Here is a 6,994-nt window from a genome sequence, read left to right as displayed (position 1 = left end):
ATGAAGGCAGAGCTCAGCCAGCGTGGCTCAGTGGTTGAGCATCAACCTATGAACCAGGAGGTCATGGTCCAGTTCCCAGTTAGAGCCCATGCCCAGGTTGTGGGCTCGATCCCCAGTGTGGGGCATGCAGGAGGCAGCCGATCAGTGATTCTCATCATTGATGTTTCTATCTCTCTCTCTCCCTCTCCCTTCCTCTCTGAAATCAATAAAAAAATGTGTGTTTTTTTAAAAAAAGAATGAAGTCAGAAAACCAAAATGACAATGATCTTTGATGATCTATACTGATATATGCAGAGGAGGTGGGTACCATCTGGACTGTAGTCAGAAACACACACTCACTGGCACCCCTTTTGCATCTAGTCCCCCCACCCCTCCGACGTGATGTCTGCATTTGAGAGTTCAGTTGGCTCTGAGTTTGCTGCGGCAAAAAAAGAAAAACCCCAAACGTGACTGGGAAGAGAAGACCCGGGCCTGGCCGGAAGCTGGAGCGAGGAAGGAAGAGCCACAGCGAGGAAGGCAATGAGCCGACGGTGATGAGTGGCTGTTACGGTCCTATCTGGTCGGGTACCTCTCCCCCACACCCCGTTCTTCACGCTGCCTGAACTCAGTCATCCCAGAAGGAGAGGTGAAAGCCCACCCTACTCCTGAGTCACTTGCTCATTCAATTAGCATTTCTTGAGTGCCTACTATGTGCCCGAAGCTGTTCCAATAAAACAAAGACCCCCTCCTCCCCTAATACTTGCCCTAGTAAACCTCTGCCTCTTGGAGTTTGCATTCTGCGGTGTTTGCAGATGGTGTTGCACTCCTCCAAGACCTTGGCATGTGGGGAGCTGGGTGGAGGGAGAAAGCTGCCCGGGGAAAGGGAGACCGGGAGGGGAGGTCAGAGAGCTGGGGTTGGGGTGAGGGAAACCTGGAAGAGCCAAGGAAACCAGAAGGCCCAGCCTGGGAGACGCAGCAGGAAAAGGCGCCCTGGGTGGGAGGACCCCGACTCCGCGCACTGATGGGCTCCTGGCTCCTGGCTGGACTGGGGAGCTCAGCCGCAGGTCACGGGCCTGCAGAGAAGGCCCCACCATTTGCTAAAGGTTTTATGCTAGAGCTCTGGGCTCACCTGTCACTGGGTCTTTCTGGAATTTTCTGGGGCACTGAGTATGCCGCAGTTGGCATCCTAGGGCTTGTCCCCCATCAGTTCTGTGCTTATGAATGAGGTCATGCTATTTCCCCAAAGCCCGGAACCCACGGAGGGCGGAGAGCCCCCTGCCTGCCTGCGGTGTGAGTCTACTGTGGATGGGTGGGTGCTGCCCCCTCGTGGTGCTAGGAGACCCTGCACCAGACCGCACATCCGCTGATTCTGGATTTCCTGTCAATCCCAGGACCTCAGGCAGCCCTGGCAGCATAACCCCCAGCTGGGACTCTGCCTGCTCCCTCCCTTTCCCATCCCTCCAGGACCTCGATAACTGACAGGCGTGCGCAAGACTGCGAAGCAGTCAAGTTGGGCGTTCCTAAATCTGTGTTTCTTTCCCTCCTTTACCCCCGTTTCTCCACCTTTGTCCCTGGTGCTGTGGTACATTCCGGTGGTCAGGAAGGAACACCTGTCTAGGAGCCAGGTCAGGCGGAAGTGTCAGCCACAGGGCCCCCCTCGCCAGGAGTCAGAGTGTGGCCAACGACCGGGGAAACCAGGTTTGCTTCCCGAGTGACCCGGATGGGGCTTTTAAACCTGTAGCGTTTCTAGAACCCATCAACCCCGGCCCTTGTTCTCAGAGCTGAGGCTGATCCCACTGGGGCGGGGCTCAGCTGCTTTGGGGTGACAGGAGCCGTCCAGTCTCTTCTTTGGGCTCTGCTGGTTTCGAGGGGCTCCAGGCCTAGAAGCAGGTCCCACAGCTGTCAAGGCAAGGTCCTGTCCATGGCTCCTCACGCCTCCCCCTGTGGGCTTTCGAGCTCCTGCCGGGAGCCACCCCCTTCTCCCTCAGGCCCCGGTCAAGGAGCCAGTGTCTTTCCCGGCCTGCCCTGCTCCAGCCCAGGTAATGGAGTTGCTTTATCAGCCATCACCACTGAGGGGAGGGCGATAGGGTCCCCCCACCCCCGTGGAAGGAGAAGGGAAGGAAGGGTGAGAGGAGGCTGCCTCCAGATTGCTTATTGGTTGATTTAACCCCACCCCCACCCCCAACCTCACCCCCACCCCTAGTCCCACCCCACCCCTGGAAACCGGCAGAGACCTGCAGGCTCCAACCCAAATGCTGAGAGCCTTCCCAGACCGGGTCTGGGGAGGACCCAGCGTGGAGCACAGCCCACGGCCCCGTGGAGGTCGGCTGAACGGCTCTGCACAGGGCTGAAGGCAGGGTTTGGGTTGCTGTGAAAACCCTAGTGAAGGTGCATTTGGGGCTCTGGGGAGCTCCAAAGATGGCCCTGATGGCCCAGCTCTTAAAGGGAAAGGACCAGAAGGGTGCAGGCCGCGCGCTCAGGCCTGGCCAGGACTCGGAGCCTTGCAAAGCGTGGACTTGGAATCCAGGGGCTGTGAGGGGCCCGAGTGCCTGCTCCCAGGCACATCCTCCTTGAGAGGTTTCGGCCGCAGGCGCAGCAGTGAGCTCTGGGGACTGAGCTGCGCCTGGGATTGGGCCAAGGGCAGCGAGGGACACAGGGGCCCACGTGGCCTCTGGTTCATGGGAGCCACAGGGCCAGGGCCAGCTACGTGGCCCCAGAGCCCTCCTTGCTCGGGGCTGCTGGGGTAGAGACCCAGCCTCCGTCCAGAGCGCACGCACGTACCTTCGCTCGGGGCCCAGCTGGCGAGACTCAGCACTCAGCACGTCTCCATCCCCATTCCTCCCACCTGGGCTCAATTCCAGCGGAACTGGTTCATTCCATTAGAACAGGTCATCGGTCCTGATGGGCCGGTCCCCTCCCGCAGTGTCCTGGGGACAGGGGGGCATCGACTGGAGAGGCGGCCGAACCCCGGCTCCTCGTAGGGGCTCACGAAGCCCAGGGGCAGCGTGGGGAGAACAGAGACCCAGCACCCAACCGGCTCCAGTCCAGGGCTGGAGTAGCCCTAACAAGGGTGCGTTGGTTGAGGGACAGACGCCGTCTCCTCACGTCCCAGGTTCCTTCCCACGGAAGACGATGTAAGTAAAGGACGCGATGGTGTGCCTGGCCCCGTGGCTGAGGGGCAGGACGTTCCAGGTCGGGTTATGAGGCCTGTGCAAGGCAGGCCCTGCCTCGTCCTTCTTTGTATGTGGTTCTTCTCCGTGCTGGGCACAGTACTCAGAGCACTCAGAGCGCTCCAGGCATGGACCCGATGAGGCAGTGGGATGGGGGGGCAGAGGGAGGGGGGCACCTCTCGTCCCTGGAAATGGCCTCTCGGGCACCCGGAGCCATCACAGAAGGAGTCTGCCACCCGGAGGGGAGCGACGCGCCCGAGGCCAGTGCGGACGCCCCTCTGGTGACACCCTGAGCCCCGCCTTGCAGCCGTTGTCCCGAGGTGCCAGCCATCCGGATGAGCAGGAGCGAGGCTGCCGTGGGCCCTCGGAACCAGTGCGCCTGGCCTCAGTTGATACCAGAAGAACCACTCAGACAAGCCCTGCCTGAACCCCTGACCCTCGACACCATGGGACGGAATAAAACGGTGTGTTAAGCCACTAAGATTTGGGGTAACCTGAACACAGCAATGTGCTTGTCTCGTTTCAATCCATTCATTTTTCCTTGTTTTACAAACTAGGAAATGTAAGCGCCGAGGCCTCGGTCTCCCAGGGAGCAGGAGGCCTAGCTGGCATTTGAACTTAAACTTGGGAAGTCTGGCTCCGCACTCCCTCAAACCCAAGCCCGTGTTAGACTGCCTCTCAGGGGGTTTGTGTGTCTCTCCTGACAGGAGGGTTGACATTTCAACCAAACACATTACCTTCAACCACGGGGTTGAATACATTTCCAAGGCGTGACATTTCCAGCACCAAGATGTTCCCCTGTTTGAGAGACATATGGGGACACTTGGGGTTGGAGGGGGGAGTGGGGGGAGAAGGGGTTCCCTTCCCTTCCCCCAACTCAGGACAATGGGAATGACTTATTTATCCTTGTGTAGCCATCGCGGGCACAGAGCCTGTTACAGTGGATGCTTAATAAATGTTTGTTCAGCCCTGGCTGGGTAGCTCAGTTGGTTAGGGCGTAGTCCCACGAGGCCAAGGTTGCTGGGTTCAATCCCCGCCCCCCCCCCCAGGGCACATCCAAGAATCAACCAAAAAATGCATAAGTAAATGGAACAACAAATCGATGTTCCTCTCTATCTCCCTCCCTTCCTCTCTCTAAAAACAAAACCAATTACAAAAATAAGTGTTTGTCCAATGAATAGTCTAATCCACAAAGGAGGAAGTCCGTGGTCGGCAAACTGCGGCTTGCGAGCCACATGCGGCGGCTCTTTGGCCCCTTGAGTGTGGCTCTTCCACAAAATACCACGGCCTGGGCGAGTCTATGTTGAAGAAGTGGCGTTAGAAGAAGTTTAAGTTGAAAAAACTTGGCTCTCAAAAGAAATGTCAATCGTTGTACTGTTGATATTTGGCTCTGCTGACTAATGAGTTTGCCGACCACTGGGGAAAGTGATGGAGGACAAAGGGACCAGGCTCTGGATAGAAAGGTTTTCCTGCCATCTGCTGGCCGTTCCTGGAACAACACTGTCTCCTCTGGCGGGAGAAAGAAATGGAGTCCCTGCGGGGACCTTGGCTGGCAGCTCATTCCAGGCTGGAGAGGGGTGCCGTGGGGGGTGGGGGGCCTTCCCCCTCCCCCGGAGACAGTCTGTGCTCCTTGAGGGCGAGGCACGAAGCAGCACTTGCCCCTACCCGCAGCTCCTTAGGTGCTTAATGAACACTTGAGATTGAAATTTGAGAAAATACATAATGACCAATTCCCCATTTCATCTGTACCTTCTGTTTGAAGAGAGGGGCCGCTCTCTCACGACTTAGAACATGGCTTGCTCCAAGGAGCCCTGCTACCCCTTACCTGGCTCTCACCCTGCCAGCCCCAGCCCTTCCCCGAGGCGGGTCTCCCCCCTCTCCCCCCCCCCGCCCCCCCCCACACACACAGCTGGCAGGCAGAGCTCTTCCTGGCAACAAGGCTCAAAGCCCCCGCAAAGCCCCGGAAATGGACACCAAGCACCGTCCTCACATCAATGGAGCCTCATGTTCCTCAAATGAACAACCTGGACAACAAAACCCTGGCCACCAAGCCGACCCTCGAACAGGGCAGTCAAAACCCCTGTAGAGCCAGGTCCCTTATAGAAAGGGACACAGAACAGTGCGCCAGGCTTCCCAGCTGCAGATGTCGACCTAGGAACCAGGAGGTCACGGTTTGATGCCCGGTCAGGGCACATGCCCGGGTTGTAGGCTTGATCTCCAGTGTGGGGCGTGCAGGAGGCAGCCAATCAATGATTCTCTCTCATCACTGATGTTTCTCTCTCTCTCCCTCTCCCTTCCTCTCTGAAATCAATAAAAAAATATTTTTAAAAAATTCTGTCTTCGGTTGGCTGAATTCATAGATGGGAAACCCATGGGTATGAAGGGCCAGCTGTATATTTCTTGGGGAAAACCCACGTATAAGTGGTGCCGTCCAGTTCAAACCCATGTTGTTTAAAGGCCAACTGTCTTCCTCAGACAGCTGTTGTGAACATCCAATGGGAGTGGACGTGTAGAGTCCTTGGAGGCCAATAGGCCTGCTACAAGGACACCCAGACAATTCTTGGAGAATAAATACAAGTCCCTCCTCCTCCCCCCCAAGCCCCAGCCAGCCACACCCACAGCTCCCACAGCATCCCATCCAAGCTTTTACCCCAACACTGCCCCATCCCGTCCCTGATCCTGGCAGGTCAGAAAGGCAAGAGGGGGTTGGTAAGAACAGACACTTTATTGCACACCATGGGGGGAGTAGAGGGGAAGGGGGCTCCAGGGTGACAATGCCTCGTCCCCTCCCCTGGGCTGAGTGGTCTTGACCTACCCAGGGCTCTGCTAGCCATGAACTTGCGCCAGGACCTAAAGTGATGCTCGCTGTATGCACTTGGGCCTGTACCAAGCGGCGCGCGGGGTGAGGCGGGACCCTGGGCCCCCCTCCCCAGCCCGTCATTAGGCCTCAGGGAAGAGACAGTAGGTCCCGTTTTGGGGCCTCGTGGATGCTCAGGGCGTCAGGTGCCTTCCAACAGGTTCAGTCTCCTCTGTGGGAGGCAGTGGGAGGGGTGCGGCTGTGAGGACGGGCAGAGGGGCAGCCCCTGCCCGCAATACTGCAGCCCTGCTGGCCTGGGACCACACAGCTCCCGGCCCCCAGCCCCACGGCCGCGCAGGCTGGCCCAGGAGGCGCCTCCCGGCACAAGGAAAGCAACAGTCTCCGCAGGTTTATTGCTGGAGGGCAAAGCCAAGCTCACTGGTATCAACGTGTGTGCCCACTGTCGGCCCGCTCCGGGCCTGGGCTTCAAGCTGCCTCAGCGGAGTCGGCTCCCTGAGCAAGAAGCTGGTGATCAGGCTGAGGGGCAGGGACGGGGACTCTCTCAGGCACACCCCGCCCGCCCCGGAGTCGCTGTCTCCTGCGGTGCTAGTGGGGGTTGGAGACCCTGTGCAGGGATGTAGGCCCACTTCCGGCTCCCCCAGGAAACCTAGGGCTGGCTCTTACCTCATCAGAGGCCCCACCTGCCCCAGCCTCGCCCCACTGAGGAGTGAGCAAAGGTGTGCGTGTCAATAGCGCAGGCGACAGGCAGCGGGTCCCTTCTGAACACGGTCAGGACCGTCTCAGAGACAAATGCAGGGCAGGGCGCTGTGAGGGTCCCTCCTGGGGGTCTCACCCGCTTAAGAAGCCCGGACTTCTGTCAGGATGAAGAGCTTGTGACTCCCGTGGAGACAGCAAGAAGGTGACCGGAAAATGAATTGGGGGGCTCCTTCCCCAAGCCCCTCCTTCCCCGTTTCTGGGAGCCCAGTGGTGTCACCAGCAAGATGGGCTGCTTTCCCCACAGCAGGGGCTTGCTGCAGCCCTGGAGGCC

The sequence above is a fragment of the Cnephaeus nilssonii genome (genome assembly GCF_951640355.1).
Source record: "Cnephaeus nilssonii genome assembly, chromosome: 21".
NCBI classification, from domain to species: Eukaryota; Metazoa; Chordata; class Mammalia; order Chiroptera; family Vespertilionidae; genus Cnephaeus; species Cnephaeus nilssonii.
Note: the sequence above shows the minus strand (reverse complement) of the source record.